The sequence below is a fragment of the Scyliorhinus canicula genome, chromosome 18, assembly GCF_902713615.1.
Source record: "Scyliorhinus canicula chromosome 18, sScyCan1.1, whole genome shotgun sequence".
Classification (NCBI taxonomy): Eukaryota; Metazoa; Chordata; class Chondrichthyes; order Carcharhiniformes; family Scyliorhinidae; genus Scyliorhinus; species Scyliorhinus canicula.
Genome location: NC_052163.1, coordinates 80162329 through 80185078, shown reverse-complemented (window position 1 = coordinate 80185078; position 22750 = coordinate 80162329). Strand labels below are relative to the sequence as shown.

At 47.3% G+C, this 22750-nt stretch overlaps 1 protein-coding gene across 1 annotated transcript in view; it reads left to right on the top strand.

Moving 5' to 3' along the window:
* The first annotated feature begins 342 nt into the window (after positions 1-342).
* Positions 343-22750, top strand: part of LOC119953464 (ankyrin repeat domain-containing protein 24-like) — a 209016-nt gene continuing 186608 nt past the window's right edge. The window contains exon 1 of the mRNA XM_038777775.1: positions 343-477. The gene's annotated coding sequence lies outside the window, so the exon portion shown is untranslated. The remainder of the gene's footprint in view (positions 478-22750) is intronic.

Genomic DNA, 22750 nt, shown 5'->3' with positions numbered 1-22750 from the left:
AGAATTGGCGGATGGTAGGACTGGAGGAGATTACAGAGATACGGAGGAGATTATAGCCATGGGGATTTGAAAATAATGAACAAAGTCAGAAAGGAAGAGATTAATTTCTCTCTTGTTGTTCCTGTGCTTTCTGTGATCCAGATCTATACCCAATAAATGCACACATTGCTGGATTGCTGTTATTCACATTGCATCATGCAGAGCAATGTAAAGCCAGCAATCAAGCTCATCCTGTCCCACCCACAGCCTCAGCCCATTGTATCAGACAACCATATTTGGAGTGTTTCCTGTAAGTCCTGATTGGCTTGTCACTTGTCAGTCATTAGCAGCTATCAGGCTACACAAAGCGTCATGAGGCGATATGCCAACAGTTACAATCTAATGAAGATGAAAGGCAAGACTCTGGAAACATGCTCACAAGAATAATCATATATTATCAACCACATAAAGGAGACTTGTGGCAAGTTTGAACCATTGGTGAGTTTTACCTCAAACATTACCTGTGGATATTTAATACAGAAGGAAACAATTCAATCATTGGTGATCTCTGATGAGAGGTATTAACACCTTTCCTTAGCCTGAAGCAGGTTTGGTTGATCACATTTACTCAAACGATTGCTGTTTCTGGTGATGTTTTGTACACTGGGTTATCATTATACATTGGCTTGCCCCACATTTTATTGTCTGGTGGTACTGTATAATGGATTATTACAATGAGCTGCAGGCTGGAACTAAAAGAAAGATTCAGATGTTTATCCATAGAATAATGAGTATATGGAATTGAGGGGCAGGCTGAAATCTTGTTGGTAGGTTAGTTGATTTAATATATCAAATAATGTATACCTGGGAGTGAGGTACTGGCTGACAACAACAGCTTGCATTTTTATCCTACCTCATAAGGTAGCAAGAAGTAATCACCAAGAAGTAATTTGAAAAAAACAGCAAGCCAGAGGCAGACATATTAGGGGTGATCAAAAGTGGTTGTTTTTTGAGGAATCTTTTGTGTGTAGGGCCATAGAAAGGTCCAGGATATACAAAGAGAATTCCAGAGCATGGAGCCTAGGTACTGAGGCTATGACTATTGGTGGTGAGAAGCAGGGAGGACGATACGCAAGAGTGTTGTTTCAGAGGAAGAGAGGGCAGAATTTTCCCAACCAGTCCATAATGGGTCTGACAGTGGGTGGGCACAGTGACTTTGGTGGGAGCCAAAAAGCCGTAAATCCACCAGCGTAAATTCCGGATGCAATTCTTTGAATGGCGGGTGCTCTTCCCGCTGCCAGGTGGTGCAAATTCCATTTGGATTCAATAGCATCTCACGAATGCTCATTAAAACAGCTGTCCACCAGTGTCCCATCAGGCCTTTCAATTTTTTAAAAATATACATTTAGAGTACCCAATTCATTTTTTCCAATTAAGGGGCAATTTAGCGTGGCCAATCCACCCACCCGGCACATCTTTTGGGTTGTGGGGGCAAAACCCATGCAAACACGGGGCGGAATGTGCAAACTCCACACGGACAGTGACCCAGAGCCAGGATCGAACCTGGGACCTCAGCGCCGTGAGGCAGCAGTGCTAACCACTGCACCATCTTGCGGGAATTTATGTTGGCGTCAAACACAATTTGCTAATGAATGGTGTGCACAAGGCAGTCCTCAGTTCACCAGAGACTTCGGGGTGAGTGGAATAACTTTCTGTCATCGTGCTGCGCTGCTCCTGATGCGCTGTTCACCACTCTGCCGCAGCAGGCCGACTCCTGCCTCCAACTCTGAGCTGGTTGTCATGGACAGCACCATGCTGCTGGACCCATGGACCCGCCTGTGTCACTGAGCCAGGTCTGTACTGCACCTGGGGTTGGGGAGTACAGGGTTCTCCTTGTCTCTGGTGCCACATAGCAGTGTTTATCTGGACAGCACTGTGCTGTGGGACTCACGCAACCATCGCAACAAAGGTCTGAAGTTTGACCGAGGGTGGAGTGCGGGGTGAGGCAGGGGGATGGGGTGGGCAGACGAAGACAAGGGGGGACAATGTGGAAGGCAGCTGTGCTGGGGGTGGGGGAAAGAGTGAGGGTTGGGGGGAAGAGTGACGGTTTATAATGGCAGGCAGAGGAGCAAGGAATTGGATATGGAAGATGAACAATGGAAGGCAGAGGGAAGACCGAGGGGAGGGAATCTGAACCCGACACGGCAGCATTAAAAGGTCACAAACAAGGGGATGAAATGGATACCACATTGTGTACTAGAAGGGGATTGGAGAAGACTCCACAGACGGTGGGTAAATGTCCAAGTGGAGTGTGGGCACATCGCAACTGATAGGCTGGCTGGTGGGGGGAGGGGAGATGGCTGAATCGAGAAATTGAAGCTACAAACTTAACCCATCATTGCCACATCACTGGGATCTTGCTGTGCCTGCCACGTTTTCTACCTTACAAAAGTGACTACACTTGCAAAAATATTTAATTATCCTCAAACACTTTAGGGTGTCTCTAGGTTGTGAAAGGTGCTATTGAAGCCTACTTGTGACAATAAGCAATTTTCATTTCATATGAATATAAGCTCTTGCTTTTATAATCCAATGCTGACAGTATTTTAATAACTCAACAATTTAACAGAGGAATCTGTTGGCAGTTCAAGTGGTCCTGGATGGTGTCAAGTTTCTTCAGTATTGTGACATTTATATAGCATCTTTCACCTCAGGATATCCCGAAGTACTTCTGAGCCAATTAAGCACTTTTTAAAGCGAAGCTTAAATTGCTCCTTAGTGTCCAAAAGGTCAGGTGGGGTTCCAGCGATAGAGTGGGGGCGTGGACCCAGGTAGGTTGCTCTTTTGGAGGATCGGTGAAGACTCGATGGGCTGAATGGCCTCCTGCACCATAGGGATTCTATGATTCTAAGTACTGAAGAAAGAAATGTGCAGACCAATTAATTCAATAGTTATCTCCCACAAATGGCAATGTGATAATGACCAGTGAATCTATTTTTGTGATGTTGATTGAGGGATAAATATTGGCCAGGACACCAAGCATAACTCTTCTATTCACCTTTAAAATAGTGTAATGGGATCTTTTAATGTTGAACTGTGAAGGAAAACAAGACCTCGGTGTAACATGTCACATGAGAGGTGGTCAATAATGAAGCAGCTGAAGGAATAAAAGTAATTCATTACTTTTCTATAGCATAAGAATGTGTAAGGTATCATATAAATGTAAACAGATCTTTTTCTTTGAACTGTTTAAGAGGCAGTAAACGACGGGCAGTAAAAGAGGCTAATTCTATGTGACAGACTTTCCAGAAAGGATGGAGTGAGACGGTGCCATTACAGAACCTGCACCGTCTTCTTGCTGGGATTTATGTTTTATTAATGTGCCAGGCAGGCAGCCTGTTCTTTTCAGCTTCTCACCACTTTTATATTATTCAACATTCACTTCCCTTTGTGTGATCTACAGTGACACACTAAAAATTCAATGCGTCTAATGCAAAAGGAGAAAAAGCAGTATCTGACCAGAATTACCTGTGTTGGCTCAATTCATTTGGAACAAGAACTATTTTTAATGAAGTTGAATGCAGTTTGACACAAGTGAATGAGCTACAAAGGATTAGGAGTTGGTCATTCAACCCCTCAAAACTGTTGTGCCAATGCGATCATGACTGATCTGTATCTTAACTCCATTTAGCTGCTTTGGCCAAGGGGATTAAGAGGCCCTAATACTCGTCCCTCAATAACTTTACCTCACAATTTTCAATGATTAGCTTTTTGGCAGGGATAGAGTTCCATTTTTCCACCACCTCGTGGGGTTCCTGACATCATCCCTGAACAGCCTAACTCTCAGGTTATTCCATAAGTTCTGAACTCTATTCATGAGAAGAAACTCTTTCTCTCTATCAATCTTATCAAATTTTTTAATCAAGTTAAATAGCTGAATTAGATCACTTTTTAAACCGTCTACAGTTAAATGTTTTGAAGCGGCCTCCCAGAGGAGTTACAAACTCTTTTGACAGAAATCTTTGGATCCTCACTGTCTTCAGGTGATGTCCCGGAGGACTAGCGAATAGCCAATGTTGTTCCTTTGTTCAAGAAGGGTAGTAAGGAAAATCCAGGGAACAACAGGCCGGTGAGCCTTATGTCAGTGGTAGGGAAACTACTGGAGAGAATTCTTCGAGACAGGATCTACTCCCATTTGGAAGCAAGTGAACATGTTAGCAAGGGACAGCACGATTTTGTGAAGGGGAGGTCGTGTCTCACTAACTTGATAAGAGTTTTGCGAGGAGGTCACAAAGATGATTGATGCAGGTAGGGCAGTGGATGTTGTCTACATGGACTTCAGTAAGGCCTTTGACAAGGTCCCTCATGGCAGACTGGTACAAAAGGTGAAGTCACATGGGATCAGAGGTAAGCTGGCAAGATGGATACAGAACTGGCTAGGTCATAGAAGGCAGAGGGTAGCAATGGAAGGGTGCTTTTCTGATTGGGGGGCTGTGACTAGTGGTGTTCCGCAGGGATCAGTGCTGGGACCTTTGCTGTTCGTAGTATATATAAATGATTTGGAAGAAAATGTAACTGGTCTGACTAGTAAGTTTGCGGACGACACAAAGGTTGGTGGAATTGTGGATAGAGATGAGGACTGTCAGAGGATACAGCAGGATTTAGATCATTTGGAGACTTGGGCGGAGAAATGGCAGATGGAATTTAATCCTGATAAATATGAGGTAATGCATTTTGGAAGGTCTAATATAGGTAGGGAATATACAGTGAATGACCGAACCCTCAAGAGTATTGACAATCAGAGAGATCTAGGTGTACAGGTCCACAGGTCACTGAAAGTAGCAACACAGGTGGAGAAGGTAATCAAGAAGACATACGGCATGCTTGCCTTCATTGGCCGGGGCATTGAGTATAAAATTTGTCAAGTCATGATGGAGCTGTAAAGAACCTTAGTTAGGCCACACTTGGAGTATAGTGTTCAATTCTGGTCGCCACACTACCAGAAGGATGTGGAGGCATTGGAGAGGGTGCAGAAGAGATTTACCAGGATGTTGCCTGGTATGGAGGGCATTAGCTATGAGGAGAGGATGAATAAACTTGGTTTGTTCTCACTGGAACATCTGAGGTTGAGGGGCGATTTGATAGAGATCTACAAAATTATGAGGGGCATAGACAGAGTGGATAGTCAGAGGCTTTTCCCCAGGGTAGAGGGGTCAATTACTAGGGGGCATAGGTTTAAGGTGCGAGGGGCAAGGTTTAGAGGATATGTACAAGACAAGTCTTTTACACAGAGGGTAGTGGGTGCCTGGAACTCGCTGCCGGAGGGGGTGGTGGAATCAGGGACGATAGTGACGTTTAAGGGGCGTCTTGACAAATACATAAATAGAGGGAAACGGACCTCGGAAGAGTAGAAGATTTTAGTTTAGACGGGCAGCATGATCGGTGCAGCCTTGGAGGAAGGGCCTGTTCCTGTACTGTACTTTTCTTTGTTCTTTGTTCTTGTCACTGGTTCTGTTTCAGTCTCATGGCTGGGCAATGACATAGGTGTTAGAGTGACATTTCAATGTTCTGGAACCAAAATATATTTTCATTCTTATATTTACAACCCTAGAGAAGGTCTTGTGGCACAGTGGGTAACACTCAGCCAAAACGTCTGGGTCCAAGTTCCACTCCAGAACTTTATGGACAAGGAGGGTGTATCCCATAATATGGATAGCAGATTGAACATTGGCTTGCACATCTCTCCAACACACTACCAATGATTGTCGGTAACAGCAGGAGAGATTCCCAGTCTGCAGGTGATGGACAGAAAAGTGGAGCTTCTACCATCACCGCTCTGGACTACAACATCTATAGTATATGTTGCCATAACAACTTGGGCTCCTTGGGTGGGAGAGGTGGTTGGTTGGCTCAATTAGCTGGAAAATCAGTATGGATCAGATATGAGTCAACAGCACGGGGTTCAATCGCCTCGGGTGGATTTGTGACCCTGCATCCTTGCCCTGCCCATGTTGGGGGTCATGATGCTGTGGGTCAGATCTGCCTTTGGACAGAGAATTGAACAAGAAGATTATTTATAACATTGTCTTGACTTGTAGCTTCTTCAGGAGTTCTCTTCCTCGTGAACAAATATGGTCAGAAATAGGCATCTACAGCTCAGGATGAAAACACAAGGCCCTGGACCCCTGTTTGAATGCTGACATTTAAGGACTCACCTCTGTATCATGTTTTAATCGCGAACAAACTTCATTCTTTTAGTTGAGTTTACCTTGCTAACTCCAACCCTTGATTACCCGCGTGAGTTCCGAAAGAGGGTGAAGAAAGCGATGGAGCAGAGCCTTTCTCTCCCCGGTCAGGTGTGCAAGAATGGGAGAATTTCCCAACTCTGCAAACCCAACATGTTTAAATAGTGCCTGAACTTCCAATTTTCGGTCCGGGAGACGGCTTTGATTGGAGTCAGGGAAGGCAACCCCAGAAATAGTGAGGGTTTGGAAGATGGACCGGGAGCAGGTTAGGTGATCAGGCACAGATAAAAAGCCGGCCTTCAGAAAGGTCCATTTAAGAGGTAGATCATCAATGGTGAAACCTTTGTGCCCAGAACGAGACAACTTTGCCTTGTCTGGTGAGTGTCAAAAGTTGCCCAACTCTTAGCTAATCCTGAAACAGTTGGCCAATTATTGGCTTTCCCTATGGGTGAATTAACATTGTTGCTGCCCAATCAAATTGCTCTCTATTGAACCACTGAATGCATGGAGTGGATTCTCAAGAGACAGGCATGGCACCACCTTGCCACCACTACCAGGTATAGATATTATGCAGTCATATGGTTAGCTGCCAAGACTCAGTGGGTGGGTGAATGGTGAACACTGCCTGGCTCATTATCACATCCCCTTGCCATACCAGGATGTGCCCACCCTGTTGAGATTGGACAAGGTGCCTCACAGTTCACACCGTCGCAGCGTAACAGTGTGGCTGAGTGGAAGGAAACCCAGTAGGGCTGTCAGTGGCTGCAGAGCACAGCATGTGACATTGGGAGTCCCAGTGCAACATGCATTGCACAAGGCATTTGTGCTGAGCCCTCTTCTCCACCGAACCTTGCCAGTAATCACTGATGATTTGGTGAAAATTGTTCGCGCATGGAAGCATGCAAAAAAATTAATGGGGTTCCAAGCGCAGAATTTGGCATGGGTCCCGCTGTTCTGATTGGTGGGAAAGCACAACCAGAGCCACTCACCACTGCACTTAGGGGGCGTTTCTCTGGCCTCACTCACGCAGGCACAAATCACGTGATGGCCGGAGACAATTGCGAGAGGGCCATAATGCGAATTGTGCGGGGGGACAACTTATTTTGAGATTCTCTCCATCCCGGCTGGTGACATCACCTGGTTTGCACCCAGCAAGGGTGTGAACTGGATTAGCATATTTAAATCTTCATTAACATATTCAGATTAGGCTTTAAGACAAGTTCACCGGCCCCTTCAATTTTCCCACCCATCTGCTTCACGTTATGCCAGTGGGTATCACTTCTGGTCTCTAAAACTGGAAAACAAGTGACCACCATGCTAGGGGGCTCAGATACCATTGAAGGCCTTGGGTTGTGGGAAGTGTCCTGGTACTATCACCTGGGAACCTGGCAGTGCCAATGTGGCATTTCCAGGTTGGCGCCACCAGGCCGGTACAGCCAGGGGGCTGGGGTTGATACCAGGTTGGCACTGCAAAGGGGCGGGGACTAAGGGGGCCAAGGTGGGGAGCTTGGAGGGTATGGTCTGAGGGGGGCCATGAAGGTAAGAGCCTTTGGTGACTCCAGAGCAGTGTGCCGCTCAACGAAGATCAGCGGGGGGTAATTTGTCAGCAATTGGGTGGGGGGAGGCTTCCGTAGGGTTGCCTTAAGATCGGGGTCTCCTTTAAAAAGGGTGCCCCCATCTCAGAGGAACCAGCCCTGATGGTGTCTTTAGGTCCCGCAGACCTTATTCATGGCACAAATAACCCCAATGTCCAAACGAATGTCGAAGGTAAGGTGGATTATGTTCTGGATTGTGCCAACCCATCCAGTGGGAATCGCACCGCATTTCTGTCTGTAGCAAGTTTCCCAACCTCGTGGGAAATGGAGCTTCAGCCGAAAAATTGGATTGGCACCAAGAATTGGCCCAAAAGACTGTGCTCTGCCCAGTAACAGGTGGTGATTTGATTTTATCTCATTGGTATGCTTTTCAGAGCCCCAAGGTTTCGGTTTTGATTCTGGAAGCCCAGGCTAAAAACGTGCAAATTCATTTCAGAAAAGCTGCAATGAATGCTATCTCTCTCCCCAGAATAATAGAGGCAAAACCAACTATCTCTCTTTCCAGGAAGTCTGTTTTGAGTACTAACGCTCTCTGCAGAATACCTGCCCTGGGTGCGCTCTCTCTCCAGAAAGCCTGCTGTGAATGCTTGGGAGTCCATACCGAGTAAAAGTAAAAACAAGGTTTTATTTGCAAACAGTATATTTCCACTCCTCGGTCGACCCCCTACCAGTTACTTCTCTGGCTGGTACCTTTCGAGCCGACCTTATATACGCTAGGTAATTGTGATACCCCACCCCTAGCAGGGGAGCCTGTACTGGCTAGGAACACGGGATAGACGAGCATTCCTATCCCGTAGGCCCTGTGTGGGATATTACAATTGCTGTATTTCTAAACTACAGAGAACCTGAATGAATGAGTGATTCTACAGAAAAGCCTGGAACAGGCTGCAAACAGAGACTTTAACCTGCAAGCTTGCTGTGAAGAAAGGTGTGCCAAAAGCATAATTTGAAACAAAGATTCCTTTCGCTTATATTTTTTTACCCTTTTCCACCCCTTTGTGTTTGTCTTTCTTGTAAGTGTTTGTATAGAGGGTAGGGGGAAGTTAAAGTGGGGAGTTAGGAATTAGTTAATAATTTACCAGCTGTATTTGCTGCATAGTTCATTATAGTTCTTGTTATAAATAAGCAATAATTGTGTTTAAACTTACAAACCTGGTGACTGTAATTATTGGGCAGCCACGGGCCAAAGACTTTGGGTATTTTTAGAACAATTATTGGTTAATTTACTTATGTTGTGACTTTGGGATCAGTGGGGCAGGAATTGATTGCGCACTTGCCCATGGTGTCATAACAACAGTATGAACGTCTCCATCACACAACTGATTGCCACCCTCCTGGTGGGAGAGCACAAGACTCATCCAGTGAGGAGCTCACAGTAGACCTCACTGTGAGAAACAGTACAGACGCCAAAGAGCCTATCACTAAGCGGTTGAGGCAGTTAGTGGTATCCCTGTTGGCAGGGATGGGTGGTGAGGATAGAGGCTTCCCACATCACATCCCGGGTGCCAGTCACTGGTGGGGGACAGGATTGCTCTGTGGACTACATTATCTCGAAGGAGCCGGGAAGCGGGGCGGGCATGTTGAGGGTAGCGCAGCAGTATAACTCCGGGTAACCATGTAACCTGATGGCATTGGATGTTCAAGAGAATCCTCACCTTGCTGACAGTCTCTGTCTTTCCCCCTTCCCCGCACACAGACATGAAATTTGGACTACTGCCAGCCATGCTCACGATCTACCTGGCCGCTGCTGCTCTTGCGGATGCACGGTGGCGAGAACACCAGGGTCGGCTCAGGGAGAACCCTGCGCAAGATGATCCTGCCCTAGAACTGCAGGAGCCCACCGGTGAGGCTCAAGTACTGGCCGTCCAACAGGCCGAGGAGAAGGTGAGCAAGAGGCACCGCCTCAAGCCACATGTATACTGTTGGTGCCTTCTTTTTGAGGAGCTGCTGGAGAGCGTGTACCTCTGGCTCATCAGGGAGACCGTGCACCACCTGTGCCAGATGGTGGCACACCTGGAACTGCGGAGGAGGACACCCACTCCTGGTGCCTGTCAAGGAGATGGTCATCCTGACCATTTATGCTCCGGCTCATTCCAGAGCTTCAGCGCAGGAACTTGTGTGGGATCACGCAACCATTCACAGGTTTATCCGTGCTGTCAGAAATGACCTATGCACCTGGGCATTGGACTATATGATCTTCAATCTGGATCAGGCCCAACAAGGTGCCCATGCAGCAGGACTTGCTGCCATCGCTGGTATGCTCCAGGTCCATGGGGTGATCGATGGAGCACATGTCATCCTCCAAGCACCAGTTCTTCATGGGGTGCCCTTCATCAATAGGAAGGGCTTCCACTGCATGGATGTGCAGTTGGTGTGTGACCACCAGCTGCACATTATGCCATCTGCACCCGATATCCAGGCAGCAGGTACAATGCTTACATCCTCGCACATCCTGAGGTTCCCGGTACCTTTGAGGCACTCCCTTGGGTGAGGGTTGGCTTGTGGGCGACAAGGGTTACCCCCTGAGGTCATGGCCAATGACATGTGTGGAGGCGGCAGATGTGGCAAATTGCTATAACGATGCTCACGCAGCAACCACGAGCATTATTGAGCAGTGCATCAGCATGCTTAAGATGTGGTTCTGATGCCTGGACCCTCCATGATGGGGCCCTCCGAGGGTTTAAGCATTGTGGTGGCGACTGTGTTCTTCATAACATCATTTGGCAGTGGGTGACATGCTGGAGGAAGAGGAGGAACTACAGGCCTCATCTGACAAGGAGGTGATGATAATGTCCAGGAGGATCTGGGCATGGAATCTGTATTGTCTGGGCAGGCCGCCCAGCGTGTGATCCAGGGCTGCTACACATGGACAACCTCTTTAGCTCCCCATTTACCAACCAGGAGGCTAGGCCACCGACAGCGTCGCTACCCTGTCCCATCTCTTTACCCACCACACCATCCCCCCCCCCATGCACCCCACACAGATTCCAGCTTCCCCTTAGCCCCTTCACCCCTTCCCTTTCTCAAAGTCCTTCACTCCACCTTCCACCCCTCCCCTCTCTGAGGGTCATGCCAGCATCGCCACAGGGTGTTGGCCCTGGGTTGGCATATCAGTGGGTCGTACCTGTAGTGATCTGCACATCTGTACATACATCTGCACATACACCAGGGACTACAGACAGATGTAACAGCCACAGCACCACTAGAGGGCAGCATCAGAGACGGGTAGAAAGGGTCCAGCCCAAGGGAGGATCCGCCTCTTTCAGAAGCACATTGGATATTCAACTGTGGAAGACTACATTAAATCGATCCTCGACGACTAATTGATTTGATGGAACTTTTTGGAACTCCATGGCAGCTGGAAACAACCGGTAATTTAAGTTATAATTGGAAAATGTTTGAACAGCTGTTCCAAATATTTATCACAGTTAATGATTTCAGCACTGCCTCTGATGCAACGAAAATAGCCCTACTACTCTCAACAGGAGGGCATGAAGCTAGATAAATCTATAATTGCTTTAATTACTTAGAAGGTGAGGACAACACCAAAGTAGACGTTATACTCAAAAACATTGCTGAACGCTGTAACAGTCAGTCTGGTGAGATGCTGGAAAGATTTAACTCTTGTCAGAGAAACGGAGGGCCCATCTCTGAATTTATTACAAATCTCAAGCTAATACCACCAGGCTGTGATTATGCTGATTTCAGAGACACTGTGATAATGCATCAATTAATTTATGGACTATCTGATACAAATTTGAGGGAAGAACTTCCACAAAATAAGTATCTAACTCGAGCTATACAAAAATGCCTGGCTTATGAACAAAAACAAAATCAGTACTTTGAGTCTCTACAAACACAGAATCATCATTTAGAAAACAAAATCGGTAAAAATGGCGCGAACACTCACCACGAGGCGGAGACAGGGTTGAATCAGAGGAAGACGGAGGTTCTGAGCGGCAGCCATCTTGAGAAAGGAGCCGCACATGCTCAGTTGCAAAAAGAGCACATGGTACAGGAAACTCGGTGTGCGAATGGGCAATCGAGTCCTACGCATGACGTCACGAGCGTCATGACGTGAGAGGACCACTTAAAAGGGAAATGCACGAAAATGAACAAAAAGAAATTTGAAGCTGCAAAACCCAATTTTCTTGCCTCAAAAGACAGAACAATGCCCAAACTTACACCAGCAGTTGAAAATAACTTTCACAACACACTGGAACAAGCAGTTAGCATCACCCTAGAAGATGATATGGTCCTTGTAGACTACGAGTCAGATGAAGATTTCATCTTGGGAGATGGCTACCCCAGTACCAAATCTGAACTGCAACTAGAGGTGTTGTACCGTGAAGACCCCGACGAGTTCTTTGGAATGGGGAATCTTCAGCCCAGAATATATGACATCCCGACTCGTGAGTGCAGGATTATGCTGTGGCCTGACACCAAGAAGCAGAGAGTAGTCCACTCACCACGAAGGGTCCCAGCCTCCATACAAGAAGATGATTTGTTAATTGAACATGAAGAAAATGGTCGCAACTCTGAAACAAAAAGCGATGATTTGTCTATCGAACAATACACACAATACGGCTCAGACATGGCTGAGTTATTCAGAGACCCTGATCACAGCATCAGCAACATGGTTGAAAAGCTCAATACGACTCTTCTCATGGTAGATGAATCCAATACCATGGTGCCATGGAAGATCGTCGATACATTAGATGACAGTAATACCCAAGATGAAGACGACGCCACACAGTGAGCACAGAACGACTCCGTTGAGAGAGCACAGATTGACTCTACAGCGAGAATACTGCACGACTCCACAAAGAGATCAATGACAGACTCCACAGAGAGAGTGATGAAGGACTCCACAGAGAGAGCGACGGAAGCCTCCACAAAGAGTGACGCAAGCCTCCACAAAGAGAGTGATGCAAGCCTCCAAGGACAGCTCGGTGACGGTCTAAAAAATGGAAGCAAGCAAATACTCCATAGCTAACGCCATGCATGCACAAGACCATGAAGATCTATCAAGCTTATTTGAGCCACCAGAAGAAGACACAATGTCTACCCACTGTATGTGAGACAAGTGACGAAGAAATCACAATTCCCATACAGGATGTGCAGGATCACAGCGAGACTGACATATCTCAGCTCGTCTGCACAGAAGCACTCAATAATCAGAGGATGGCCACCCATGAGTCCAGAGAGACCATGTCAATTGAAATCCTGAAGATTTTGACTCCAGACGAGGAGCTCCAAGAGTCCAGAGAGACCGCGTCAATAGAAATCCTGAAGATTTTGACTCCAGAAGAGGAGCACAAAGAGATCACATGATTCAAATGAACCTGAAATGACTCCAAAAGAGGAGCACCTAGAAATCAATGATGATTCCGGTAAGCCAGAAATGACTAGAAGAGGAGTACCAAGTAAGCAAAGAAGAGGAATCGAATCCACAAATGACTGATGTCACCACCATCAATGCAACTTTAGGTCATTCTCACAATTCTCAAGAATTGTGCAGCACGGTAGCATGGTGGTTAGCATAAATGCTTCACAGCTCCAGGGTCCCAGGTTCGATTCCCGGCTGGGTCACTGTCTGTGCGGAGTCTGCACGTCCTCCCCGTGTATGCGTGGGTTTCCTCCGGGTGCTCCGGTTTCCTCCCACAGTCCAAAGATGTGCGGGTTAGGTGGATTGGCCATGCTAAATTGCCCGTAGTGTCCTAAAAGTAAGGTTAAGGGGGGGTTGTTAGGTTACGGGTATAGGGTGGATACGTGGGTTTGAGTAGGGTGATCATTGCTCGGCACAACATCGAGGGCCGAAGGGCCTGTTCTGTGCTGTACTGTTCTATGTTCTATGTTCTATACGCTCAATGTAGCGATACCACAAAGGACACTGACACGAATAACTGTGACAATTACTCAAATCATCCACACGGCACACTCATTGAGCGCAACAAGGACAACAAAAACCGGAAGAAGCACAGCAGAAACAAGAACAACAACAAAAACAACATGCATAGCAACAAGAACGACAAACGCAACAAGAAGCATCCCAGAAACAACAAGCACAACAAGAAAAAGAACAAGAATAAAAGCAAAAACAACGAAAACAGAATCCACAAGCGCGACAAAAAGAACAAGAACGACAACAACAAGAATGGCAATGAAAACAAACAAGACAGAAACAACAAAAACAACAAGAACGACAACGAAAACAACAAAGACAGAAACGACAGAAACAACAACAATGAAACAACGACCTGTACAACATGGTACAACTCTGCACATGAAGGACAATGCCACAGCACACTGCGAAACAATGACAAGACTACAAACATGCCATGGCATGATAAAGAATCTCACTATTCACATCTGCTCCAGAACAAACAAGCAAAACAGCTTTCACGAACGATAACATACAGAATCAATACCACAAACACAGGAAAAAGTCGAGGTCAGACAACGGTGCGACACAGAATCGCTACCCGCAATCAAATGGAACAGGGGAAAAGTGTGTCCAAATCATTAAATGACTCATCAGCAAAGCAGCCGAGTCACATTTCAACATCAACCTAGCCCTGTTATTATACCGAGCACCCCATTGAGCTCAGGACTGTCGCCAGCACAGATGCTCTTCGGCAGGGACATCCGGACACCCCTACCGGCGATTCAATTCCGAGACCCCAATAACGCTTTGGTACTCGACAAAATGCAGGTACTACGGTCCAAACAAAAACAATACTACGATCAACATGTGATCCCACTCAAGCCACTGACAATAGGTGACACCATCAGAATCAGGGACCCAGAAGGCGGATGGTCTGAGTCAGCTACGGTAATCAGGTAGGAGGCACCGTGGTCCTACATTGTCAAACCGTCTGCGGAAGAACTTTTTCATCGTAACTGCCGGGATCTGTTAGTGATTCGACCTACAACGCCAGTATTTCCCACACTGGACTTGACCGAGTCCATTTGTCCACAGGACGTTCCTCGCCACACAACCCCAGACAGTACTCTTGATGACATCAAACCGTCATCCCTACTACCACCGTTAAGACGCTCCAGCAGAAACCGTAAGGCATCCGATCGCTAGATTTGTAACGACACTTCAACACACGCACAAGACAAATATGGACATTTCTCACGATGGACTCATAACACAGTTAATTGTTTCTGTATTGCTTTTATCATTTTCACAGTTTGCAGATTTGCATATTCTCACCACTTGTTATGTACAGTTTTCTTGAGGCCAGTCTAGAAAACATGTCCAATAAAACGGGGGGGGGGGGGGTTGTAATGATCTGTAGATCTGTACATACATCTTCACATACAACCAGGGACTGCAGCACAGATGTAACAGCCACAGCATCACTAGAGGGCAGCATCAGAGACGGGAATAAAGGGTCCAACCCAAGGGAGGATCCGCCTCTTTCAGAAGCACAGGGCTAGTGAGAAGCAGCAGACAGAGACGGCTCAGCATAGGCAGCTTACCTTAGCTTCACTGGGCATACCTCTTGACTGTATTATATCTAGTTAAGCTCTGGAAACAGAACAAACCCACTGAATAAAGTATTTGTGTTAACTGGAAGTCTACAATCTTTATTCAGATTGAGAGAATAACATATGTTACCAGGAGTGATTTCAGAAAGCTAGCTAGACACCAGCAAGAGAAGAAAAACTTAAACCGGATATTCGACTGTGGAAGACTTTGCAGCAAATGGATCCTCGACGACTAACTGATTCGATGGAACTTGTTGGAACTCCATGGCAGCTGGAAACAACCGGTGATTTAAGTTATAACTGGAAAATGTTTGAACAGCTGTTCCAAATATTTATCACAGTTAATGATTTAAGCACTGCCTCTGATGCAACGGAAATAGCCCAATACTCTCAATAGGAGGGCATAAAGCTAGAGAAATCTATAATTGCTTTAATTACTTAGAAGGTGAGGACCTTGTGTTATTTGTGTTAACTGGAAGTCTACAATCTTTATTCAGATTTAGAGAATAACATAGTATCCATTCATTGTTTGGCAAAGTCTGACTCCTGTCTTTAAGATAACACAGCATTGTGCTGCCAAGTGATCACTGCACATGTGCTGGGAATTTCTTCGCAACGGCCCAAAAATGTTGAGGGCGGTGTGGAGAGCCATGGGGGGATTGTGGGGGATGGTGAACAGTTAGGTTCACTCACTGGGGATACTGTCATACAATGCGGCCCCCTTGCCCTGCAACCTCTCGGTGAGGGTGTAACCCTGTGGGACCTTCATGTGTCATGGGTGCCCCTACAACCCACCCAGCCTCCGCACAACACCCTCCTCCCCCCACCTATCCTTCACACCCGTGTAACAGAGGTTGGAGGCAGATTGGACTGGTGGTGCAATGTGTCCTCTTTCTCCCCCCCCCCCCTTACTATCTGCCCACTCCTACATCCATGCCAATTTAAGTGGCATCTATCTTTCTACTGTTTTGTGGCCTACCGCTCATTCGAGGTGTTAGTCCAGACAGCACATCAGAAGTGGAGGTAGGCCTGTTCCTTGTCTCACAGATTCACAGAAAAACACAGTGCATCAGTCACTCGGCCCATCGAGTCTGCACCGCTGCATGAAAGGCACTGATCTGCCAATCCTAATCCCATTTACCAGCACTTGGCCCATAGCCTTGAATGTTCAGACATGCCAAGTGCTCGTCCAGGTACTTTTTAAAGGATGTGAGGCAACGTACCTCTACCACCCTCCCAGGAAGTGCATTCCTCTCTGCCCTGTGATGCCCTTGACAGGCATGTCCTCTGGAGGTGCCCAGGCCTGGATGGGTCCAGCTGACTTTTGGGTGTCAGAGGTGACGACATGTCAGCCTGTTCTTCCCGCTGCCCATGAGATGCGCCAGTGTCAGGTGGGTGGGATTCAGATGGGCTGAGGTGTTCCAGCACCTCCCTTGCAAGAGGCGCTGGGTTTGGCTCCATCATTTCTCCCTCCTTTAGGGTGCTTGCTGGTCCCCAGGCTACTCCATGGGATGAACAGGAGACACAAAGGGGGCTCCGGAGGTGCCACCATCACCTGGTGCTGCCAATCCTGTAGGCCCACCTGAGGAATTGAACAAACGAATGTGATATAATATGGGCTAATTAATTAGAATAATGTAGAGGATAGAGCTGGATGCAAAATGGGATAATTAGTTAGAATAATATAGAGGATAGAGCCGGTCTGATGGTAGTGAGTTAGCAGGCAATGAACAAAGGAATTCAGCAAAGCAGGCAATGAACAAAGGAATTGAGCGAAGCATGGCCAGGAAGAGGGGAGGGGAGCCTCGTTCAGAGGATAGTTAAAAGAATGCTGGGTAACAAGAGACTCAGGGTTGAGGAATGCAAAGTGAGCCAATCAGGATATATGGCCAGGTCAGGAGGTGTATAGGATGACCTATGGGAATCTTGTATGTGAAACTTGATGGTATTTGAATGATATGTATAGAAGATCTTTGTCTCCGATCTCACTCGGTTCTGGGAGCTTCAGGAGACTGTATGTGTTCTGAGTCTCTATAGAGCGGGTCAGCCTTGCAAGTTGTTTAAAAATAAATAATACCATACCTACAGATCCCTCTCGAGTTTTATTGAGACCAGACTGACGGGTAAAGAACTTAATTTGTCACACCCTTGTCATCACTATTGTCTAAATGCTCTCAGCCATGGTGCACTTGAGACTGGGGCATGGCCCTCAGAATGGAGCCATCTCCCTCACTGCCTCAGTCATGTCCCTCTGGGAATATGTCATGTCTCTCTGTGCCTGTGGCATGTCCTTCTGTGACTGGCTAAATTCAGTCAGCGCCCGGCTCTCGATGCCCTCAGCCATTGTGAACCGGCTGAGCTCTGGAGTGCCAAGTGCACCCAGAACATGAACGTCTGTGACTGGGCTCTCCTGTCCCATGGGTAGCACAGTGTTCCTCAAGCTTTGGATGTTCTGACACATGGCTCTGACGTCTTGCCCCTGGCCTTCCACCGCAGCTGCCATCCTTTCAGTGTTGACCGAGGTGCCACACATTGACAACACCATCTCCTGCACCTGAAGGCGGCTTTACTCCTCCAGCTGTACTTGCAGGTGCTGGAAAGTTGCTGACACCCCCTCCAATAGATCATGGCTATGCACCAGTGGTGTGATCATCTTTTCCAGAAGTGCAACATCTGCTTGGGATGTTGTTTGCCTCCAGGAGATTGGAGCTGATGTGAGGAGTGAGTGAGGGACAAGAGTGATGCCAGGGGCACAGAGGTGGGGACTCACTGAGCTGCTCCAAGGCTGTCGTTCATCTTCTTTTGCCATTGCTTGCTGGTCCTCCTGGTGAGGCTGGCAGCACTGACTGCCTCTGCCATCTCATATGGGCAACACAGTAGCATAAGTGGATAGCACTGTGGCTTCACAGCGCCATGGTACTAGGTTCGATTCCCTGCTGGGTCACTGTCTGTGCGGAGTTTGCACGTTCACTCCATGTCTGCATGGGTTTCCTCCGTGTGCGCTGGTTTCTTCCCACAGTCCAAAGACGTGCAGGTCAGGTGGATTGGCCATAATAAAATTGCCCTTAGTGTCCAAAAAGGATGGGAGGGGCTATTGGGTTACGGGGATAGGGTGGAAGTGAGGGCTTAAGTGTGTCGGTGCAGACTCGATGGGCCGAATGGTCTCCTTCTGCACTGTATGTTCTATGTTCATCCCATTTTTCAGAAGGGCGGGCATGAGTCTCTGCCCCACCCAAGGGAAGAGGGTATCCTTCCTCTCCTCATTGGTGTCCAGCATTCAGTTGATATCTGACTTTCGGAACCTTGGAGCAGGACTTTTAACGGCCATCATATTGTCTGGAATGATGGTCTGTGGTGAGTGGAGCGCTTAAACGCTGCTCCAGCTTGTCATATTCTGAACACAATTCCTGACCCCAGTGAATCAGACGCCAGAGGGGCCGGGAATCTGGCGGGTGGCACGTGGGCATCGTGCCAACCCATTTGTATGACATGAATTTCTCTTGGCTGGTGCTCTGAAAGTGAGAAGGTATTTCCCGTGATTCTCTACTGGTCACAGAACCTAGGGTGAGATTCTCCGGCCACATTGCGGGAGAGGCCAAAAACGAGAACCGCGCCAGGTGCCAAACAGTTTGCGATGCAATCGGCCCACTCGGGCAGGCAAAATCGGGATTCCGCTACAGCGTGGAGAGATACCAATTATCACCACTTAAGCCCGATTTCCACACAATTAACAAGAACCACCACATATCCAACGGTCGCCCATCATTCAGCAAGTTATCACGCTGGCCCCAATTAGTACTCCATTTGAAAAAGGTGAATGTGGCGGAAGGTCTTCTGTGGGGAGCCGAGGAGGGGAGTAGCCATCTTTGCTCACAGGAAAATAGCCCAAAGGTTACCCCAGTAACTCAATGCAGTTGGGGAACCCTCGGCTAGGGGTAGAGCACCCTCCGCCATAAGAAGGTGGGGCGTGCGTGGCTAAAGGCTTTCGCTAAAAGGGAATTGGAAATCGTGGTTGAGTGAGCACTTCACACAACCCAAGTGGATTTCCATGGGTGGGCGGGCATGAAGAGATAACTAATGCCTGTGAAAAGGGTACAGCAGTTATCATGGGAGATTTTAATCTGCATATAGATTGGTCAAATCAGCTCGGTCAGGGTAGCCTTGAAGAGGAGTTTGTTGAATGTATCCGGGATAGTTTTCTGGAACAATATGCAATGGAACGACGAGAGAGCAAGCTATCCTAGATCTGGTCCTGTGTAATGAGGCAGGAATAATTAATGACCTCATCGTTAGGGATCCTCTTGGGAGGACTGATCACAGCATGGTTGAATTTAGTATACAGATGGAGAGTGTGATGATAGAATCCAATACCAGGGTCCTATGCTTGAACAAAGGGGACTACAATAGAATGAGGAAGGACCTCGCTAAAGTAGACTGGAAACAAATATTTTATGGTAGGACAGTTGAGGAGCAGTGGAGTACTTTCAAAGAAATCTTTCACAGTGCTCAACAAAAGTATATTCCAGTGAGGAGGAAGAATTGTAAGAAAAGAGGTAATCTACCATGGGTGTCTAAGGAGAAACATGAGGCTGTCAAATTGAAAGAGAAGGCTTACAAAGTGGCCAAGATCAGCGGGAAACTAGAAGATTGGGAAAACTTTAAAGGTCAGCAGAAAGCCACGAAAAGAGCCATAAAGAAAAGTAAGATAGAACACGAAAAAAAAACTGGCACAGAATATAAGGACAGATAGCAAAAGTTTTTATAATTATATAAAACTAAAAAGAGTGGCTAAATTAAACATTGGTCCGTTAGAGGATGAGATGGTCATTTAGTTATGGGATATGATGAAATGGCGGAGGCATTGAACAAATATTTTGTATCGGTCTTCACAGTGGAGGACACTAATAACATGCCAGCAATTGACCGAGAGAAGAAGGTAGGTGAGGACCTGGAAACCATTACTATCACGAAAGAGCAAGTGTTGGGCAAGCTAATGGAACTCAGAATAGATAAGTCTCCTGGCCCTGATGGAATGCATCCCAGGGTACTGAAAGAGATGGCTGGAGTAATAGCAGATGCACTGCCGGTAATTTTCCAAAATTCGCTGAATACTGGGGCAGTCCCACAGGATTGGAAAACAGCAAATGTGGCGCCACTGTTTAAAAAGGGAAGTAGACAAAAGATGGGGAATTATAGACCGGTTAGCTTAACCTCTGTGGTGGGGAAGATGCTTGAGTCTATTATCAAGAAAGAGATGGGAGGGCACCTCGATAGAAATTGTCCTTTTGAACGGACGCAGCATGGATTTATGAAGGGCAAGTCATGCTTGACGAATCTCTTGGAATTCTATGAAGACGTTTCGAGCAAGGTAGACAAAGGGGACCCAGTGGATGTGGTGTACCTAGATTTCCAAAAGGCCTTTGACAAGGTACCGCACAAGAGGCTGCTGCATAAGATAAGGATGCATGGTGTTAAGGGTAGAGTACTAGCATGGATAGAGGATTGGTTGTCTAACAGGAAACAAAGAGTGGGAATAAATGAGTGCTATTCTGGCTGGCAATCAGTGACGAGCAGTATGCCTCAGGGATCGGTGTTGGGACCACAATTATTTACAATTTATATAGACGATTTGGAGTTGGGAACTACGTGTAAGGTATCCAAGTTTGCAGATGACATGAAGGTGTGTGGCAGAGCAAAGTGTATTGAGGACTGTAAAACCTTACAGAGGAACATTGACACATTGAGTGAGTGGGCAAAGGTCTGGCAGATGGAGTATAATGTCAATAAGTGTGAAGTTGTGCATTTTGGTAGGAGTAACAATAGAACGGATTATTACTTAAATGATAAAAAGCTGCGCATGCTGCTATGCAGAGGGACCTGGGTGTACTTGTGCATGAGTCACAGAAGGTTGGTCTGCAGGTGCAACAAGTAATTAGGAACACAAATGGAATTTTGTCCTTCGTTGCGAAGGGGATTGAGTTTAAAAGTAGAGAGCTAATGTTGCAGTTGTACAAGGTGCTGGTGAGGCCATACCTGGAGTACTGTGTGCATTTTAGGTCTCCACACTTGAGAAAGGATGTGCTAGCACTAGAGGGGGTGCAGAGGAGGTTCACTAGGCTGATTCCGGAGTTGAGGGGGTTATCGTATGAGGAGAGGCTGAGTAGATTGGGATTATATTCACTGGAATTCAGAAGGTTGAGGGGGGATCTAATAGAAACATACATTCACTAATGCTGCTAATGTCATGTACCAGGCTCTCCACTGCGGTCGTCACCTTAGCAGTATTGGCCTCAGTGCCATGCATTTCCAGTGCCATCTCCATTGCCCATAGTGTTTGGGACTCCTCTAAGCGGCTATGGACCTGCTGGAGTGTTGCTGACATCTCCATCACCTCTGGGCAACCCTGTTCCACAGGCTCAGCATCAGGCTGGGAACCAGCTGGGTCTTGGGATCCAGCAGAACTCTGACTACTCTCTCGCCTGGGGTTCCTGCAGCAGTGCTGGGCTCACCAGATTGTGCCCCCAGAAGCCTGACCATTAACATTTCCCACCGAGGTGTGTGTATTTGTGCTGGTGGAGGGTGGGGTTGACAGCTTGCCGTGACTATTATGGTGGTATCCTTGGAGCTCTTCTCTGAGGTGGTCTCCTGGGAGGCTAGGGGGTAGCCAGGATGGGCCTACGCCGTCAGCTGGAGAACCTGCAGGAGAATGGACATGTGGTCAGTGGGAGGGATGGGTCAGTCAGTAAGGCAATGACAACTCCTGTTTGATAGGTCCTCTGGGTGGGGCACGGTGGTTCCTCACCTCCTGGGGCGACCGTCAGCCTCCCGTTAGGGGGAGGGAGGCTGACGGTCTCGGGGGAGAAGACTATGTTGTCTACTCAGTCGTGCTGCCCGGTTTAGGTAATTGACCTTCTTCCAGCACTGGAGGCCAGCCCTCCTGATCACACTCCCAGTGCTCACAGTCACCCTCACCTCTTCCCATACAGCACTAGCTGTCCTGTGGCTAACCAAGGCCCTCGGGGGAACAGGACAATCCTCCTGGCCTCCACTGTGGCCAGCAGCCTCCCTAGGTTAGCTTCCCCAAATCCTGGGGCTGGTCTGCTCAGTGCCATTGATGCAAGCTGGCTGGGGTTGGCTGGGTAAGTGCTGCTGTTAACGGGGCGCGCCCCAGCTGGTGAGTCTTCATTTGTGGCGAGAGGCCCAATTAGTGATGAATAGCATTGTCGGCCTTGCTAGATTGAGCACCAGGAAGCTCGAGGCAATTCCTGCTCGCTCCCACACTGAGAAATCTTTCCGGAGAATCGCAACCAGAACCGAGATTCCAGCTCCCTATTCAGAAATGTTTGGGAGAATTGTGCCCTTAGTCTCAAAATGGGAAAATTCCGCCTCTTGTGTATATTGCAGGTTAATTGATCCCGTGTATTGCAGAGT